At 44.2% G+C, this 20,308-nt stretch overlaps 1 long non-coding RNA gene across 1 annotated transcript; it reads left to right on the top strand.

The window, feature by feature from the left end:
* The first annotated feature begins 630 nt into the window (after nt 1–630).
* On the top strand, nt 631–18,814 carry LOC137344428 (uncharacterized). The gene is made up of 3 exons (XR_010968354.1): nt 631–736; nt 3,292–3,359; nt 15,392–18,814. It is a non-coding gene; the product is annotated as an uncharacterized lncRNA (long non-coding RNA).
* Nucleotides 18,815–20,308: the final 1,494 nt, after the last annotated feature.

The raw sequence follows: 20,308 nt of genomic DNA, 5'->3' as shown, positions 1-20,308 counted from the left end.
GCGGTTGACTCTTTGGAGGCAGCAGTTTAGGTTTATCGTCGTCTTCTCATTAAACACTTCACTCGCTACCAGACGAAATAATAATAATAATAATGTGTCCGAAAAAAAAAGGTATGTTTTTTTAACAACTGTCAGAAGAAGAAGAACAAAAAAACTCTGCAACAAAGTGTCGCGAGGCAGACTTTCCCTCCCCCCCCCCCCGAGTTGCAGCTGCGGCGGGCGCGGGACGGGACGGGACTCCGGGGTTTTCTGCTACTTGTCTTCCGAAAAGATACTTTTCTGATCCTTTGTGAGTGACGCCTGTCTCCTCAGTGTATCGCCGCACACACAACCCCGCTTCCTCGCCGCTCCACTTATTCTCCTCTAACAACTTCCGCTACTCGCGCACATAAAGAGAGAGAGAGAAAAATATATATATAACTCATTGCACCGACTTCACAACGAAACAAAGCCTTCCCCCCTCCTCACCTCAACTCAACTCAACTCCGCCAAAAAAAAATTGAGTAACAAAGAAAGACACCAATCTTGTCACTTTTTTTTTGGAGGGGGGGGGGGGGGGGTGGATCTATCGCCAAGTTTAAGCACGACGGGCTTTATTCATAATATAATTCATTTTTTTTTCTCAAAGTAGGTAAACTGAAGCCGGTGACGAACCGACACTTCCGGACGACGTTAGTCTTTAAAGTGGCAGGCGGCTCTCCCTGGCCAAGTGTGTGCAGCCGCTAAGCTTAGAAAGGTACAAAAAAAAAACACCTCTCGCAGTTGCAATGATTTATCTGTGCTTACTACACGGCACTAACATGCTTTAGGGAAACTCATGCCGATGTTTCTTCCATGAGGGATTTTTTTTTTGTAATCATTTACAAACAAAAATGCATTTTGAAGCTCAAGTGTCGGTCAGTAACATGGGAATAAATGTAGTAAACTACATTGTTAATGCTCCCACATGGTACGGTTTGAAAAAAAATATGCTGTTTTTCAAAAGTTCGGGGTGTTTTTAAATGCTTTCATTGAGCAGCAGAATGATACAGACTCCGGAGGATGTGGTTTGTGCCTAAGGTCATGCACGAGTTGGTCATTTCCAGCAGGAGGTGCTGAGACCAGGCGTTTCCTCAGAGGATGCAAATACCTCTGAGAAAGCCCAGCGTCTATCTCAGTCCTTCATCTAAGGGAGTCTTGAAGGAGACCAGAGTCTATTTGATTGGAACTGAATAAATATTTTTAGAAGGGTTTTTTTTTGTATTGTGGGTAACCTGAACGTTCATTTAAGGTATCAGTAGTTGTGGCCTGAAATTAGTCTCATAATTCCTCTCATGTCAGGATGCCACCCCCCCCCCCCCAGGGAAAAAGGCCCTTAGGGCTACAGATTGCATAATTGGGAGAATATTCAATATACTGAAGATGCTGTTTCGGTCCCGATTGTTCACCACAGTGTAGTCTTTTCAGTGTGATGTGTACACTACAACACTGCTGCTCACTGTGGAATCAATTGGGTAGTCTTATGGGTAGATCAAGTGCTTAGAATTGGCAGGAAGCAAACAGCTGAGACCCGTGTGCCAATACTACTTGGCCAACTCATAATAGGCCCTGAAAAATAGCCAAATGAATGTAGTATTCTTTCAATTTGATTTTTCCTCTGGTCCTTTAAAATGCTTTATCTCAACATTTTAATTTAAAGCACATGGGTAAACATCAGGCCAAATTATGTTGAGTTCAACGTCTAAGCGAGAAACTAAAGAAATGTCATCTACTCAAGTGTTGTTCTTAGCTTAATGGTTTTTTGAGGTTGTAGGCTCTCATCTGGGCCATATTGGAGCTTCAAAATATTGGGGTAACAATGGATTGTCTCATCATGATTGCAGCAGTTATTGAGAATAAGGCAAATTCTTGAAAACTAAACATTAGAATTGTGTAGTGAAAGCATTTAATTTATGAATACCAGAAAAAAAATCAGCTCCTGTAAAACATTGCCTTACTTGTTTTCAGAATACATTCCACAACCCAACTTTTGAAAAAATTATTTTTCATCTCTTTGGTTTACATCTTTATAAATTTTTTCATTGTTTGTTTGGTATTGGCAACCCATTACTTTTACAGAGTTTGTTTATTTTGCTAGATCATGGACAGATTGGATGTGTGTGTGGTTCCATTGCTATCTATCAAGTTATAGCCAGAGAATCTCCTGCAATGGCTTCTCTTCCTGCTCCTGCACTGTTACCTCTGGAGTCCCCCAAGGATCTATCCAAGGCCCCCTCCTATTTCTCATCCATATGGTGCCCCTCGGCGACATCATCCGAAAACATGACATCAAATTCCACATGTATGCTGACGACACTCTGCACTACCTCACCACCACCTCTCTCGACCCCTCCACCATCTCTGATTTGTCACGCTGCTTGTCCGACATCCAGTATTGGATGAGCAGAAATTTCCTGCAATTAAATGTTGGGAAGAGCGAAGCCATTGTCTTTGCTCTCCGCCACAAACACCGTTCCCTAGCCACCGACTCCATCCCCCTCCCTGGCCAGTGTCTTGAGGCTGAACTGGACTATTCCCAACTTTGGTGTCCTATTTGACACTGAGCTGAGCTTCTGACCCCATATCCTCTCCATCACCAAGATAATCTACTTCCATTTCGCCCACCTCTGCCCCTGCCTCAGCTTAGCTGCTGCTGAAACCCTCATCCATGCCTTGTTACCCCCAGACTTGACTATTCCAATGGTCTCTTGGCTGCCGCCCCACCTTCCACCCTCTGTAAACTTGACCTCATTTAAAACTCTGCTGCCCATATCCTAGTTCGCACCAAGGCTCATTCACCCCATCACCCTTATGCTCACTGACCTATATTGGGTCCCTGGTCAAGCAACGCCTCAATTTTAAAACTCTCAAGGGCCTCGCCCCTCCCTATCTCTGTACTCTCCTCCAGCTCTACAACCCTCCGAGATCTCTACGCTCCTCCTATTCTAGCCTCTTGCACATCCCTGATTTTCATTGCTCCACCATTGGTGGCCATGCCTTCAGCTGCCTAGGCTCTGGAATTCCCTCCCTAAACTTCTCAGCATCTCTACCTCTCTCTCCTTTAAGTCACTCCTTAAAACCTACCTCTTTGACCTTGCTTTTGGTCACCTGTCCTAATATCTCCTTATGTGGCTCAGTGTCAAATTTTGTTTGATAACGGTCCTGTGAAGCACCTTGGGACCTTTATACAATGTTAAAGGCGCGATATAAATGCAAGTTGTTCTTGTGTGTTGATATTATTTTTGTTGTTGTTTCCTCCCCTCTTTCCTGAAGGTACCAACTCATCCTGTGGGTACAGTTCCATAGGTGCCAAAAACCCTCTTCTTTTGTGAATCTAGACAGTAAGTACTAGCAGTCTATTCAACCATAGGGGGCTTCAAAACTGAACTGGATCCTGTCCTTACTGAAGATCCACATGCATGTATTTTGCATCAGGACTTATGTAATAGCAATCAAGAGCAGATACCATGGCTGACTTTACCCCTTCCGCGCCTATGAAGAATTAGGTCGGCTGTAGCAGCTCCACTGCTGTCTCAGCTGAAATCAGCTATCTCAGCACAGAGCAGGGATGAAATTTTGGAGCATCCTGGTCTGTATGATTCAACATCACATTAGGCAGTGCACTTAGCACTGCAGCTGACAGCATTCATGCTTGTAGCCAATTTAGAATTCAATTCCTGGTAAAGGTCAGCATCCACTGGGAATGAATATGAATGACAGACGTTCCTCCCCTCTTTCCCCCTACATATTGGGGGGGGGGGGGTTTAACTTCCTCCACCTGATGGAAATGGTGCAGCAGCAGAGTTAAAATCGAGATAGTTGACTTACTGCCCCATTCCCACTCCGCTGCCATTTTTCCCTTGGCTTTCCACTGGACAGCCTCGGTGCCCACCTGAATCAGGCATAAATCCATGCAATTTTAACGGCCTACTGGGCGAAGTGTGCATCTTGGGTGCTCCACTCAGTGACACCTGGTGGGCAGAAGGCAGGGGGTGGGCAGAAGGAAGAATAATGTGGGTTGCTGCCACCCTGGGCTCACCCCGCACTGAGACCACACTGCCCACCCCCACCCACGAGGTACCTTTCTGCCAGTCGGGTCGGCCACTGAGCCACCCAATATTGCGCCGACCCGGAGCAGGATGTCTGTTCAATGAATATATCTTAATGAGGCTGACCCTCAAAATTGGGAGGGAGGAGGGACTGGAAGAGATCTGTTTGGCAGAAGATTTGCTTAAGGGGTCAGGGGGAGCACTCCTGCCCCTCCTGGCCCACAAGCAGTACTATAAAAAGCACTTACCTGCTGGATCCGGCGACTCCCGCCCTCCTTTAGCTGCTGGGTTTCCTGAGCCCTGGGTAACCCGACCGGCCGGCATTAAATTTAAACCGCTGCCAAAATATCAGGAACGGAGCCTCATTTATATAATATAGTTACGGACCCTCCTCTCCAGAGCAGGTTACTCGAACGTCCCCAAACCCACCACAGTTAAAACAGAAGTAGGTGCGTTCATGGCGTATTCCGCAAATTTGCCGATTTAATTCCCGACCCCCCCAACCCTCTCCCGTCCATCGCGGTGGGGTTAAAATTCTTCGCTGTGCCTCTGTGAGAAATCTAGGGTTTCCCAAAGGTGTCACTCAGCTGTATGAAGAAATCCAAAAGATTAGCAAACTACAATTTTCAGGATTCATTTGTACTTAGAACTTCTGGGATTTTTTAATGATTGACAGCAAAACTGGCCACTCACAGAGCATGTCAGGACTTGCTGTTTGTAAACTTTGTTCCTTTACCTGCCCTGTCAAGCAATGATAAAAGTCTGAGAAATTGCAGAAACGGGCCATTATTAGAAGCAGTAAATACTTTGAAAGTAATTGTGAATTTTTTTGTGTAAAAATATTGAAATAGTGTAAAGCATGAACTTTTTAAAGTCTATCTGAACTAACTTTGACAGGAACAATGATATATAAGAGGCCAAAATTTCTCTGGTGTTCTGCTGATTTCCCCCTGTAATTCTGATGGGAGACCAGCAGAACCCACTGGAAAATGCCAGTGATCCAGTTGCAAACATGGTTTAGGTGACCGCTTTGCTAAGCACCTCCATTCTGTCCACAAGTGCAGCTCTGAGCTCCCTGTCGATTGCCGCTTCACTTTTCCATTCCACTCCCCCTCTGACCTCTCTGTCTTTAGCCTTCCACACTGTTCCAATGAAGCTCAATGCAAGCTTGAGGAACAGCACCTTATCTTTCAAGTAGGCACTTTAATTTCATTTCTATTCACCTTGTCCAGGTATGTTTGACCTGCAATTACCATAGAATCATAGAAAGGTTACAGCATGGAAGGAGGCCATTCGGCCCATCGAGTCCGCGCCAGCCCCATGTAAGAGCAATCCAGCTCGTCCCATTCCCCCGCCCTTTCCCTGTAGCCCTGCAAATTTTTTTCTTTCAAGTACTTATCCAATTCCCTTTTGAAGGCCATGATTGCATCTGTCTTCACCACCCCCTCAGGCAGTGCATTCCAGATCCTAACCACTCGCTGCACAAAAAAGTTTTTCCTCATGTCACCTTTGGTTCTTTTGCCAATCACCTTAAATCTATGTCCCCTGGTCCTTGACCCTTCCACCAATGGGAACAGTCTCTCTATCTACTCTGTCTAGACCCTTCATGATTTTGAATACCTCCATCAAATCTCCTTGCAACCATCTCTGTTCCAAGGAGAACAACCCCAGCTTCTCTAGTCTATCCATGTAACTAAAGTCCCTCATTCCTGGAATCATTCTAGTTAATCTCTTCTGCACCCTTTCTAAGGCCTTCACACCTTTCCTGAAGTGCAGTGCCCAGAACTGGACACAATACTCCAGTTGTGGCCGAACCAGTCTTTTATAGAGGTTCATCATGACTTCCATACTTTTGTACTCTATGCCTCTATTTATAAAGCCCAGTATCCCATATGCTTTTTTAACTGCTTTCTCAACCTGCCCTGCCACCTTCAACGAACGACTTGTGCACATATACCCCCAGATCTCTCTGTTCCTGTACCCCTTTTAGAGTTGTGCCCTCTAGTTTATATTGCCTCTCCTTATTCTTCCTACCGAAATGTATCACTTCACATTTTTTTGCATTAAATTTCATCTGCCACGTATCTGGCCATGCCACCAGCCTGTCTATATCCTCTTGAAGTCTATCACTATCCTCCTCACTGTTTACTACCATTCCAAATTTTATGTCATCTGCAAATTTTGAAATTGTGCCCTAAACACTCAAGTCTGAGTGCTTAATATATATCAAGAAATGCAGTGGTCCCAGCACTGACCCCTGGGAACACCACTGTACACCTCCCTCCAGTCTGAAAAACAACCGTTCACCACTATTCTGTTTCCTGTCCCTTAGCCAATTCTGTATCCACGTTGCTACTGCCCCCTTTATTCCATGGGCCGCAATCTCGATGATAAACCTACCGTGCGGCACTTTATCAAATGCCTTTTGAAAATCCATATACACCACATCAACTGCACTGCCCTCATCTACCCTCTCTGTAACCTCATCAAAAGAGTTTATCAGGTTAGTTAAACACGATTTGCCTTTAACAAATCCATACTGGCTTTCCCTAATCAATCCACACTCGTCCAAGTGATTGTTAATTCTGTTCCGGGTTATCGTTTCTAAAAGTTTCCCCACTACTGAGGTTAAACTGATCGGCCTATAGTTGCTGGGTTTATCCTTACACCCTTTTTTGAACAAGGGTGTAAAATTTGCAATTCTCCAGTCCTCTGGCACCACCCCCGTATCTACGGATGTTTGGAAGATTATGACCAGTACCTCTGCAATTTCCACCCTTACTTCCCTCAGCAGCCTAGGATGCATCCCATCCAGACCGGGTGACTTATCTACTTTAAGTACAGCTAGCCTTTCAAGTACCTCTTCTTTATCAATTTTTAGCCCATCCAGTATCTCAACTATATCTCCCTTTACTGCGACTGTGGCAGCATCTTCTTCCTTGGTAAAGACAGATACAAAGTACTCATTTAGTTCCTCAGCCATGCCCTCTGCCTCCATGAGTAGATCTCCTTTATGGTCCCTAATCGGCCCCACCCCTCCTCTTACTACCTGTTTACTGCTTACATGCCTGTAGAAGACTCTGTTCTAATAAAAACAGCCCCAATTTTTCAATAATTCTTATTTATATTTCATCATACCAGGCAGCATTTAATTGAATCTGCACTGTACTCTATTGCCTCAACATTCTCCCTATAGTGTGGAGCCCAAAACTGCACACAGTACACCAACTGTGGTCTTACTAAGGTTCTATAGAGATTCACCATTACCTCTTGACTTTTCTTGCGATAATACCCTGTATTCCACATGCTTTATTTATGGCTTTATCCATTGAGGTACTACTTTTAAGGTCTTGTGAACCTGAACCCCTAAATCCCTCTGCTCTTCCACATTACCTAGCCTTTCCCCATTCCAAGTATAATTCTTACTTTTATTTTTTTTATCATAGTGTACCACCTCACATTTACTATCATTGAATTCCATCTGCCACTTTGTTGCCATCTCATCAATATCTCCTTGCAGCTTCCTTTGGTCCTCAGAATTATTTACTATGCCTTCTATTTTAGCATAATCTGCAAAATTAGACACCACCCCTCTAGCCTTATATCCAACTCATTATGCAATTAATGAAGATAAAAGTTTTGAGAGTGTTAGTCCCAAATGTCACTCTTCAAAGTGCTAATGGTATATAAAAAGAAAAAGAAAGGCAATCATTTCATGAGGCTTTTTTTTCTAACCTGGAGCTGGAAATTTGTCAGTACCTTCCAATCTGTAAACCATCCCCATTAAACAGCATTTAAACTTTGATTGACCCACGTCTGTGTTTACTTATAGCAATTAGGCTTTGTGGCGTTAAAGGCCAGGCCATTGTACCTCTACCTTCGCAGAATAATACTTTGTGCATTACATAGTGTAATGCTCCTGTCATTATAAAACAGCAAATCCTCTGACTTACCATGAACAATGACATGGTAGATCCATTAGTTTTAATCAAGTGTTTATTGGCAAACTGCCAGAACACTGGGGCTGGAAAATTAAAAAAACCTCAAGATCCAATGAAGCAGCTGCACCTCATGACATATTTGGTAGCATCACTGCTTCAGAATCCGCAACCCATTTGACCAAAGGAGAGTGCTGCAGCCAAAGTATCTCCTCTTAATTCAAAGTCACATACTTCAAATTATCTGATAATTCAATGTATTCAGCACCAAATTCTCACTTTGCTGTGTTACTTACATTGCTCAACTCAAAACTATTGGATAATTCCATTTTTCTTTCAATGCAAAACATGACTTCAAATAATCAGGAGTATATATCAGGCTGGTACCAGCTTTGGTAAATCCATCAAGTTTCCTTTGGTGTTGTCACTGACCAGCAGCTGTAGCACCCCAATATAAAAGTAGCTCTTATTGTAACAACAACAACCACTTGCATTTATATAGTGCCTTTAATGTGGTAAAACGTCCAAAGGCGCTCCACAGGACCGTTATCAGACAAAAATTGACACCGAACCAAAGAAAGAATTACTAGGACAGGTGACCAAATGCTTGGTCAAAGAGGTAAGTTTGAAGGAGCATCTTGAAGGAGAAGAGAGAGGTGGAGTGGCGGAAAGGTTTAGGGAGGGAATTCCAGAGCTTAGGGCCTAGATGGCTGAAGGCACGGCCACCAATAGTGGAGCAAATGAAATGGGGGATACACAAGAGGCCAGAGTTGGAGGAGCTCAGCGGTTGCTTCCAGCTACACCCTAGTCTTATGAAATTAATTTGTAGAAAAAAGAAGTTCCTACAAAAATTTAGATCCAAGCTTGTCACCTAAGAGCAATAGTCTTCACACATTCCCTCCTTTGTCTGGGCATGTCATTACATTAAGAGTAATTTTAACCCCCAAGAACGGGTGGGTTGGGGGCGGGTGGGAGGTTAAAATAATAGATTTTTGGAGGGGGATCGCATCCTGGCTCCAACGTGCCCAATTCTGGGTTTGACCCAGGCGCGTTTGGATGTGAGTGCGCAAAAGAAACCCAGAAGTCCCGCCCCCACTTAAAGCTGGCGGACCGATACTTAAAGGGGCAATGTACCTCATTGAGATAGTTGAGGTACTTAATTTATTGTGTATTACAGAAGTAAAATGAATTTAACCTTAACTGTTTGGGTTTCCCATCACTTCTGATTCACGTCAGATGAAAGCAGCAGGTGGGAAGGGCCAGATCCGTGAGGTGAGTGCCTTCATTGCACTGCTTGTGGGCCTGGAGGAGCAGGAGTGCTTCATCCAGGCCCAATAAGCTCACCTGGCGCGACAGGACCTCCGCGATCGGCTGACCCCTCCGCCCTCCATGATGGACCCCCCCCCCCCCCCCCCCAGCCGATCTTCCGATGCTGGACCCCCCCCCCCCCCACCGAAGCTGGACCCGCCGATCTTCCGATGCTGGATCCCACCCTCTGAAGCTGGCCCCGCCTCCCCGAAGCTACCCCCCCACTCCGATGGTGGACCCTCCGATCTTCAAGGCCCACCCAATGTCGTCCATGTCCCCCACCTTCGATTTGTTCCACGGCCCACAATCTCTCTCTCCCTCCCGCCCCCCTCTCTGATTCGCGGCTCCTTTCCCTTCTGACAGGCAGCCAGTCAATCTGGCTGCCTGGCACGTGGGAAATCCGGAAGCACAAATACTTACCTTTAATTGAGTTGTGATTGCAGATTGCAACACATTCATTTGGCTTTTGGGTTCCCTACACGAATATCTATCGACGTGCTGGCTCTCAGCTAAAATCATGCCCATTGAGTCTACAACACAGAAACAGGCCATTTGGCCCAACTGGTCTCTGCCGGCCTTTAGGCTCCACATGAGCCTCCTCCCACCCTACTTCATCTACCTCTATCAGCATATCCTTCTATTCCTTTCTCCTTCATGTGCTTATCTAGCTTCCCCTTAAATACATCTGTGCTATTTGCCTCAACTACTCCTTGTGGTAGCACGTTCCATATTCTTACCACTCTTTGGATAAAGAAGTTTCTCCTGAATTCCCTATTGGATTTATTAGTGATTATCTTATATTGATGACCCGTATTTTTTTACTCCCCACAAGTGGAAACATTTTCTCTACGTCTACCCACCGAACCCTTTCATTATCTTAAAGACCTCTATCAGGTCACCCCTGAGCCTTCTCTTTTCTAGAGAAAACAGCCACAGCCTGCTCAATCTTTCCCAATAAATATATCCTCCCAGTTCTGGTATCATCCTTGTGAATCTTGTTTGCACCTTCTCCAGTGCCTCTATATCCTTTTTATAATGTGGAGACCAGAACTGTTCACGGTACTCCAAGTGCGGTCTAACCAAAATTCTATACAAGTTTAACATAACTTCTCTGCTTTTCAATTCTTTCTCTCTAGAAATGAACCCATTGCTTGGTTTGCTTTTTTAATGGCCTTATTAAGCTGCTTTTCTAACCTACACATTTTAGTTTTACAGTATCAGTTAAAACTTGGCTTTAAACTGAGTAACTCGACAACACACTCTTAAACAGCATTCTTCTTGTGTCAATAACTCAAGCATCAATCTTCCTGGTGGTCCTCAGAAAGGGCAAGGAATCTTAACATTTTACTAAAAAAGCAAATCTGGTATTTACTGAGTTAAATCCTTTTTTTCACTTTACAAGGTTGGGGAGATAAACAGTAAAAATTTGCCTGTGAGAAAAAGACCATGTTGCAAGATTACAAGGAACAATACAAAACATAAAAAACTGGTGGAAGCGATATTTTGCTACTCTAAAATAAAAGCCCACAAACCTAGAAGATTTTCAATTTTTTCCTCTAATTTCAAATAATAAGATAGGATTCAGTGGGATGCAAATCTCTTGCCTGCAGGCATTAATTGCTGTACATAAGCAGAAGGAAGTAATTAACCTTTATGGTGGGAGGTTACTGCATGTTATTACTTTAAGTATACAAACTATCTTAGATAAAGCTATGATAGCAAAATCATGCACAGACATGCTAAGTTTATCACAAACAAACTAAATTCTGTCTGCATTCTGAAATCTTGTAAACAGGCTCACCATACAAGCTAGGTGTCAGCTGTGGCTCAGTGGTAGCTCGGAGTCAGGAGATTGTGGGTTCACTCGCCACCCCAGAGACTTGAGCATGTAATCTTGGCTGACACTTGTGCTGTCTTCAGAAGAGACATTAAACAAGAGCCTCTTCTGCCCTCTTAGGTGGATGTGAAAGATCCCATGGCACTATTCAAAGAAGAACAGGGGAGTTCTCCTGGTGTCCTAGGTAATATTTATCCCTCAACCAACTAAAACAGTTTAATTGGTCATTTATCTCACTGCTGTTTGTGGGAACTTGCTGCGCACGAATTGCCGCGTTTCTCTATCTCGGGTTTCAGCAGCAGATGAGCTGAGGCAGGAGCAGAGACAGGCGATGTTATGACCTTCAATGATTTTTTTAAAGTATTAATCAACACAGCATTTGCTGCTTTAGCTGTGAGTCCACTCCGCACTTCATGGCTTTCTAGGGGAAAAAATATTTTGTCTCAAGTCTGGCTTGAAGTTTGTTAATTTTATATTCATTTCTTCTAGTTCTGTGCTTGAATGCACTTTATCTGTTAATGTAGCATTTCAGAAATCTGAACCAAAGCTTTAATAACAGTTTGATAATAGGTTGGAACACTGCAGTATTGCTCCTGCTATCTGGGTTCGAATTACTATGGTAAGCTTAAGCAGTCCATGCCGGTTCCTAGTCACCACACAAAACTGCACAAAGTTGCCTATCACTGGGCAATCAAACTCATGTCGCGTTTATACTATGGGATCACTTCCAAAGAAAGAAGCTTGTAAAAACCCTAGGCACCCAGTGCTGTGGAATCTGCCTCATTTCTACTGCAGATTCTAAAGTGTTGGAATAATGGAGCAACTTCGTTCTCAGTTTGGAAGGTGTGATTCAGGAGATATCGGAGTTTCCCTGATGGCTGGGGAAGGTCCGGAAGGCTAATGATTGGAAAACACCGGTGGCCTATTTGGATGAGCTGAGTACTCAGTTTGCCACAGAAAAATGTGGCCGATGCCACTAGTGGAAGCGCTTACCATGTTGTCCCCAGTGGCAACAACAAACACCCACCTCTTCAGGTGGACCTTATCAGCTCTAGACATGATTTACCTTACAGTGCTGTCACTGGCAGCAGTGCTATATGGTAAATATACATTCAGAGAGGCCGTATGAATGGCAATATCAGAGTGTTACTGCAAGAAGTGCTCTGAGATGGTGGGACAAAGTGAAACTAGCTTTGCTCTACATCAAACCTGCCCTATACCTGGCCTGAGAGCAAAACTGGGAAAAGTGGTCCATTTCACATCACTGTCATTGCTCACCTTAAAGAGAGCAAAATTTACCAAGATTTATTATGAGGAAAAGGTAATTTTAAAAATACATAGAAGCAGAAAGAAGACAGACAGGCAAATGAAATAACTTTATTGGGTGGGACAACTAATCAGTCTTGTAGTTGCTGTTACAAAGGCAATAGCCCTTATACAGGCTGCCGGAGTACCTCAGTGAGTTCAGAGAATTGTATCCTTGTTAGTTGGAAACATAGATTTTATTTTCTAAGCCAGGGAGCGATTAAGAGGATAATATCCATCCTAATCTCCAAATGCCAGGAAAAATATTTTTTTCAGCATGTTTGGATTAGAACGTTAATAAGCATTCTGTTTTACCAAGTTCCCATTAAAAACAGGAATAAAATAGTCTTCCTACAAGATTTTATCTTTGGTACAACCTCAAGCCATCTTGTTTTCATTTGTTTGGATTTTGTCATATTAAGTTGAAAAACAGCCCAAAAGTTAAAACAAATACAGATTCCACAGCACTGGAAGCCTAGGGTATTACAAGCTGTTTTCTTTTTTCCAGTAAATTGGTTATCTCAGCAGGCTATGATCCTAGCCTTGAAAGCGGTTAGTATGGTAGTAGGTTCACGATCATCGTGTTTCTTTTTGTTTTCTGTTGTGTTGTGAGATTTCTGCTTCTTAGGGCTCCCGACTCCATCCCTGATGCCTGCTCTCGGGCCTATCCAAATGCAGCTCTCGTACTACTTGCTACACAAGAGTGGTTTACAATCACTCTTCCTCTGGTTTGCCCTCCTTTCCCATGGGGGTGTATTTGGCTTTCACTCCCAACAGGATTTTGATTTTGTAATCAAAGATCAACATCATAGCTGTCATGATAGATCAAAGGTACAGATTCTGACCCCAACATTTTGAGTCCTTTGATCTGCTGCTTTAAATGCAGGGGGAGGAGGCAGGACTTCCACCCACCCAATGGCCTTGACACTGACCCTGCCAGAAAATAAGAGGTCACCTAATTATAATAAAAGCTGGGCAGCTCAAAAGCATGTGTCTGCCAGCAATTGGTGCTCTGTGCCTGGGAGGCCCAGATAATTTATGTGGGGGAGGCAGGAGAAGATGTTGTGGGGGTACAGCTGCAGATCTTAAAGCTGGCCTGCACTTAAAGCTGAACCAGCGGGCAAAAACTACACCAACGGGAACAACTAAAAGAAGAGCAGCTTCTCAGAGTGATATAAATATTCTTGTAACTGAAATTAGGCACAGGAGGGTTCTGATAGTGGGAATAGGTAGCAATAGACCTGATATAATAGCAGCCTCCCTGTGGAAGGAAGTAGCACGGGTAGTGGATGGCAGCTCCCTAACCCGCCTGGTCCAGTGGAGGAAGAAGTTTAATGACTGTTTTTAGCCATTTTTGCCGTTTCTCTGGGGCTCCCAGACTTTTTTTTTATTCGTTCACGGGATGTGGGCGTCGCTGGCGAGGCCAGCATTTATTGCCCATCCCTAATTGCCCTCGAGAAGGTGGTGGTGAGCCGCCGCCTTGAACCGCTGCAGTCCGTGTGGTGACGGTTCTCCCACAGTGCTGTTAGGAAGGGAGTTCAAGGATTTTGACCCAGCGACAATGAAGGAACGGCGATATATTTCCAAGTCGGGATGGTGTGTGACTTGGAGGGGAACGTGCAGGTGGTGTTGTTCCCATGTGCCTGCTGCTCTTGTCCTTCTAGGTGGTAGAGGTCGCGGGTTTGGGAGGTGCTGTCGAAGAAGCCTTGGCGAGTTGCTGCAGTGCATCCTGTGGATGGTACACACTGCAGCCACAGTGCGCCGGTGGTGAAGGGAGTGAATGTTTAGTGTGGTGGATGAGGTGCCAATCAAGCGGGCTGCTTTATCTTGGATGGTGTCGAGCTTCTTGAGTGTTGTTGGAGCTGCACTCATCCAAGCAAGTGGAGAGTACTTCATCACACTCCTGACTTGTGCCTTGTAGATGGTGGAAAGGCTTTGGGGAGTCAGGAGGTGAGTCACTCGCCGCAGAATACCCAGCCTCTGACCTGCTCTCGTAGCCACAGTATTTATATGGCTGGTCCAGTTAAGTTTCTGGTCAATGGTGACCCCCAGGATGTTGATGGTGGGGGATTCGGTGATGGTAATGCCGTTGAATGTCAGGGGGAGGTGGTTCGACTCTCTCTTGTTGGAGACTGTCATTGCCTGGCACTTATCTGGCGCGAATGTTACTTGCCACTTATGAGCCCAAGCCTGGATGTTGTCCAGGTCTTGCTGCATGCTTATGACAGGACGGTAACCCCACAGAATCTCAGGGCCCGTAACGGTATGATCCTGTGAACTAAATGAACTGTACAGACTCCTTCGCATGAAAGAAGAAATAAAGAAAGATCTTGCATTTATGTAGCCGCCTTTCATGACCTCAGGATGTCCCAAAGTGCGTTACAACCAATGAAATATTTTTAAAGTGCATTCACTGTTGTAATGTAGGGGAATGCGGCAGCCAATTTGCACACAGCAAGCTCCTACAAACAGCAATGAGATAAATGACCAGATCATCTGTTTCAGGTGTTGGTTGAGAAAATAAATTTTGCGAGCACACCGGGAGAACTCCCCTGCTCTTCTTTGAATAATGCCATGGGATCATTTACATCCACTTGAGAGGGCAGACAGGGCCTCGGTTTAACTTTTCATCCGAGAAACATCACCTCCGACAGTGCAACACACTCTCAGTACTGCACTGAAGTGCCAGCATTAGATTATGTGCTCAAGTCTCTGGAATAGGACTTGAACCAATGACCTTCTGAAAGTACTACCACGGAGCCGTGGCAGACACCAGAAGTAAATTATACAACTGTAGAATCCTGTAATGCATGCATTCTCTTCAAAGAACCATTGTATCTATGGGAACTCCGTAGCAGAGGTGGTAAGAGTTCTCTAATAGTTGTCAAATAAAACAGTCTGTGCCTGAAAGTAACAAGCATTCTGTTCTCATGCAGGAAAACATTGCACATAATTCCTATGAATGACAAGCTACGGGAGGAGGATTAGCAGAAACTTGTTGGTTGACCCAGCAAGAGGAAGAGGCCATGGAGAAATTGGAATCCCACTGAGCTGAGGCAATAAGGGGAAGGAGATATGGGAGAGCATGCACCCACAGTTGGTTTGTGAAGAATAAGTGCTAATGTTCAAAGATCAACAAAAAAAAATAATTTTCTGACACGGACACTCTGAAGAGATCGTTATGTTAAAGAAAATGTGGATAGCAGGAAAAACAGTGGATTTCTTTGTCATTTTCTTTCCACGAGTGCTGGAAGCAACAAAAAGAGAAGCAACAGGAAACATAGGGGTTAGAAATTGGTATGTGCTGTGCTTGTGCTCGAAAAAGCATAACAATATAGCAGTAGGATGACCTGTGCCCAATCTGCGCAGGTGTTGGTCCCATTGCTAAATTCATGGCACCTATTTTTTGGCCATGCCAGGCGCAATTCTAAAACAGGTGCTAGGTTCCTTGAATATGTTAATGAAGGGTCTAATACTTGTTGAAGCACCCACAGACCTGCTGCACTCAGGTTTTCTGATTGTGGATGCAGCCTAGCCAGTGGCCACCGCTGAAAGGTAAGTAAAAAATGTGTTACTTTTAATGTAGAGCCAGGAGAAGCAGGTGTGCTTCCCCAGCTCCACAGTACTTCCATGGGCCACTGTGGGCCGTGATCAGCCTTCCTCCCGCTGTCCTCTTCTCCCCTCCCTCCCGGGACTTATCAGAGGGCTGCCACCGGCGAGGCAAGTGGCCCTAAATTCAATCCTGCAGAAGGTCGAGCTGCCTGTGGTGGTACTGGCCCCTTGCCCAGAATATTTAGATGAGGCCTGTGGCCCAATTTCGGACTAGCCTCGGGACTTCCTTTTGGGCTGCGGCAGCTCGCGTAGCGTCGAGTCTGGGCCCAAAAACAGGCCCAGACTCATTTCTATCCCATAGATCTTATGCTGAGACCATTAACAGCAGAAATTTGCCCACTCCGTCATACACCCTGTCACTTGCACTCACCAGCCCAAATAGAGTCACCTGGGTGATATAGGTAGTTTAGGTGAGGAGTGGACACTGGCTGATGCACAACATGTGAAGGCAACACAAAGTTTTTCTAAAGTGTACAGCAGATGTTAGGTCTGGTTGCAGAGTCCAATGCTATCCTCTGCAGCAACATCAGAGGGGGGTTTTCAACAATGTAGAGCAGCCTAGAGTGAATGGGAAAGAAAGAAAGGAAGGGAGAGAGTTAAAGAGTTAAAATGGAGGGGCTCCATTTCCCGTTCCGATCCCGTCGAGTCCCTATTTTAACGCCACTGATTGTGACTGCGGATGAGGCTCCCGCTGGACTCCAGCAGAAGGTTTTTAAACTTACCTTAGCGGGCCTCGCTGGCTTCCGAACAGCTTTATCTGGTGGGGTGGCCACGGCAGATGCCAGCTCAGGAGTGGGTTAAAGTACCATCGGGGTCAAATGGATGTCATGGCACTCCTATTTGCATATATTAATGAGGCCACTGCCGAAGTCCAGTGGGAGCACATCTGCCACCAAAACCAACGGGATTAAAATGGGGAATTGGTGGGAATGGAGCCGCTGTGTTTTAACTGCTCCCTCACTCCATTCCCGATGATCAAAGAGAGTTCAAATTCCTCCTGAGATTTTAGCAATTACTGATACTTTTGTCGTTCATCTAACACCTAATGGTGGAAAACATCACTCCTTAGGGCAAAGTATAAATAGCAGCTTTGTAGATAGAATCATAGAATGGTTACAGCACAGAAGGAGGCCATTTGGCCCGTTGAGCCCGTGCCGGCTCTCCGCAAGTGCAATCCAGCTAGTCCCACTCCCCCGCCCTTTCCCCATAGCCCTGCAAATTTTTTATCTTCAAGTATTTATCCAATTCCTTTTTGAAAGCCACGATTGAATCTGCCCCCACCACCCTTTCAGGCAGTGCATTCCAGATCGCATCCACTTAGAATCATAGAAGATAGAATCATAGAAGTTACAACATGGAAACAGGCCCTTCGGCCCAACATGTCCATGTCGCCCAGTTTATACCACTAAGCTAGTCCCAATTGCCTGCACTTGGCCCATATCCCTCTATACCCATCTTACCCATGTAACTGTCCAAATGCTTTTTAAAAGACAAAATTGTACCCGCCTCTACTACTGCCTCTGGCAGCTCGTTCCAGACACTCACCACCCTTTGAGTGAAAAAATTGCCCCTCTGGACCCTTTTGTATCTCTCCCCTCTCACCTTAAATCTATGCCCCCTCGTTATAGACTCCCCTGCGTAAAAAAGATTTTCCTCATGTCACCTTTGGTTCTTTTGCCAATCACCTTAAATCTGTGTCCTCTGGTTCTTGATCCTTCCGCCAATGGGAACAGTTTCTCTCTATCTACTCTGTCTAGATCCCTCGTGATTGGAACACCTCTGTCAAATCTCCTCTCAACCTTCTCTGCTCTAAGAAGAACAACCCAAGCTTCTCCAGTCTATCCACATAACTGAAGTCCTTCATCCCTGGAACCATTCTAGTAAATCTTTTCTGCACCCTCTCTAAGGTCTTCACATCCTTCCTAAAGTACAGTGCCCAGAATTGGACACAATATTCCAGTTGTGGCCGAAACAGTGTTTTATAAAGGTTCATCATAACCTCCTTGCTTTTGTACTCTATGCCTTTATTTATAAAGCCCAGGACCCCATATGCTTTTTTAATCTCTTTCTCAACCTGCCCTGCCACCTTCAACGACCTGTGCACATATACCCCCAGGTCTCTCTGCTCCTGCACCCCCTTTAGAATTGTACTCTTTAGTTTATATTGCCTCTCCTCGTTCTTCCTACCAAAATGTATCACTTCGCACTTCTCTGCGTTAAATTTCATTTGCCACGTGTCCGCCCATTCCACCAGCCTGTCTATGTCCTCTTGAAGTCTATCACTATCCTCCTCACTGTTTATTACACTTCCAAGTTTTGTGTCATCTGCAAATTTTGAAATTTTGCCCTGTACATCCAAGTCCAAGTCATTAATATATATCAAGAAAAGCAGATCTGTTTTATATAATCACAGTTTTATTTATGAAACAGTGACTTTCACTGTTTGGCTGCAATAAATATATTTAAAGATGAAACAGACTCACTAGGACACATCCCAGCCTCCTTCAAAGGCAAGATTCATATAAGGGAACGTCATGAGAAAGATTTTCTTCTCTTTACATCACTGCTAAGCAGTAGATATGTATTGCAAAAATATTTCACTCTCCCCATTAATGCTTGCATGAGACTTTCCTACTAGCTTGCTGTGGAGATGAGAGATAGAAAAAAAACCTATAATGTGGCACAAAGACGGGGGAATAGACCTGGAATTCATTTTGCACAGAAATTAAATCAAACTTCCACTGGCATTGAATTTTGACTTGTGATATTTTGCTATTTTAAATCCTAATTGTCCCATTGAACTGCACAATGTTTTTTTTAATTCATTCATGAGATGTGGGCGTCACTGGCAAGGCCAGCATTTATTGCCCACCCCTAAATGCCCTTGAGAAGGTGGTGGTGAGCCGCCTTCTTGAACCGCTGCAGTCGTGTGGTGAAGGTTCTCCCACAGTGCTGTTAGGTAGGGAGTTCCAGGATTTTGATCCAGTGATAATGAAGGAACGACGATATATTTTCAAGTCGGGATGGTGTGATTTCAATTTTCCACACTGTGATCCTGATCTCACAAATGCCATCGTGAGGAAACACCGTGCTTCCCCAGAGGGAGGACGTAATATCAAAGGGCCTGTCACTTCAGGCCATTCTCACACACCTCTTAGCTGTTAACTATAAAGTCTGAATCCTTGGCTAGGAAAGATGTGAGTCATGGAGAGGCTTCAATGTGGAAAAAAAGCAGAAAATCAATTGAATTCTGAAAAAAAACTGACACCTAGCAGGAACGAAAATAAAACATTCACTTTTCAAAGCCACTCATGATCCCTTTGGGCATGGAAATCTCCCCAAAAGCTTCTTTGAAGACCGATCCAGCTTCACAGATCGGCTTTGATGCTGCACATTGCCACTAGACAATAGTACCAGTTTTCTCCAGTGGTTGAATGTAAAATAGTCCTTGATGAAAGAGACCAAAGACAGTGTTAAAACACAGATTATAGAAATCCTTTCCTAATGAAAAAATATTCTCTATTGTCAGCACAAAACATCCTAGTCACCGGGCTTTCGTCACTTTAACATTACCTTGTTGATTCAAATATTTTTCCTATCTGTGCTTTGTTGTGGAAATGTTAATGAAATGTGATATTTTGATGAATTATTGAAGCAGATTTCACAGGTAAAGAAAGTTGGGCTTCAGCCAAGAAAAACAACCAAGTGAAGAACCATGCTGCTGGTACAACTTACTTAAAATGGTTCTCAGCCATATCAAACCCAAAATAATACTGTGCCACAGTCAGAATTTTTTTTGAAGCAAATTGACAGGGTAACGAGTATGGGTGAATTGGTGAGTAGCTATTTCCAGGTAGAGCTGAGTCCTGCTCTTGTGTGCACAGGATGCCTCTCTGGCCCTTATTGTTTTTTTTATGGCTGACATGATAATATTTATGTAAATTAGTTGGACCTAATGACACTGAACACTCTTGTAGAATTATTATCAAATTGTCCAAGATATGTCTATGTTTACAAAAGGGACCAATCAGAAGATCATTTCCTAATAAGGTTTTTTTCAAGCTCAAATATTGCCATAATAGCCAATGTCACTAGAGCCATGGAATCCTATTCTTCAGACATCTATTTACACAGATTAGAACAGCCATGTTTATCTAACATTTCATAAGGAATTTGACTATACATAAGAAAGCCATGTTTCAAATAATTATGTAATCAACAAGAACTGTGATTATGTGTAG

The sequence above is a fragment of the Heptranchias perlo genome, chromosome 2 (genome assembly GCF_035084215.1).
Source record: "Heptranchias perlo isolate sHepPer1 chromosome 2, sHepPer1.hap1, whole genome shotgun sequence".
Lineage (NCBI taxonomy): Eukaryota > Metazoa > Chordata > Chondrichthyes > Hexanchiformes > Hexanchidae > Heptranchias > Heptranchias perlo.
This window is presented reverse-complemented; position numbering and strand designations above follow the sequence as displayed.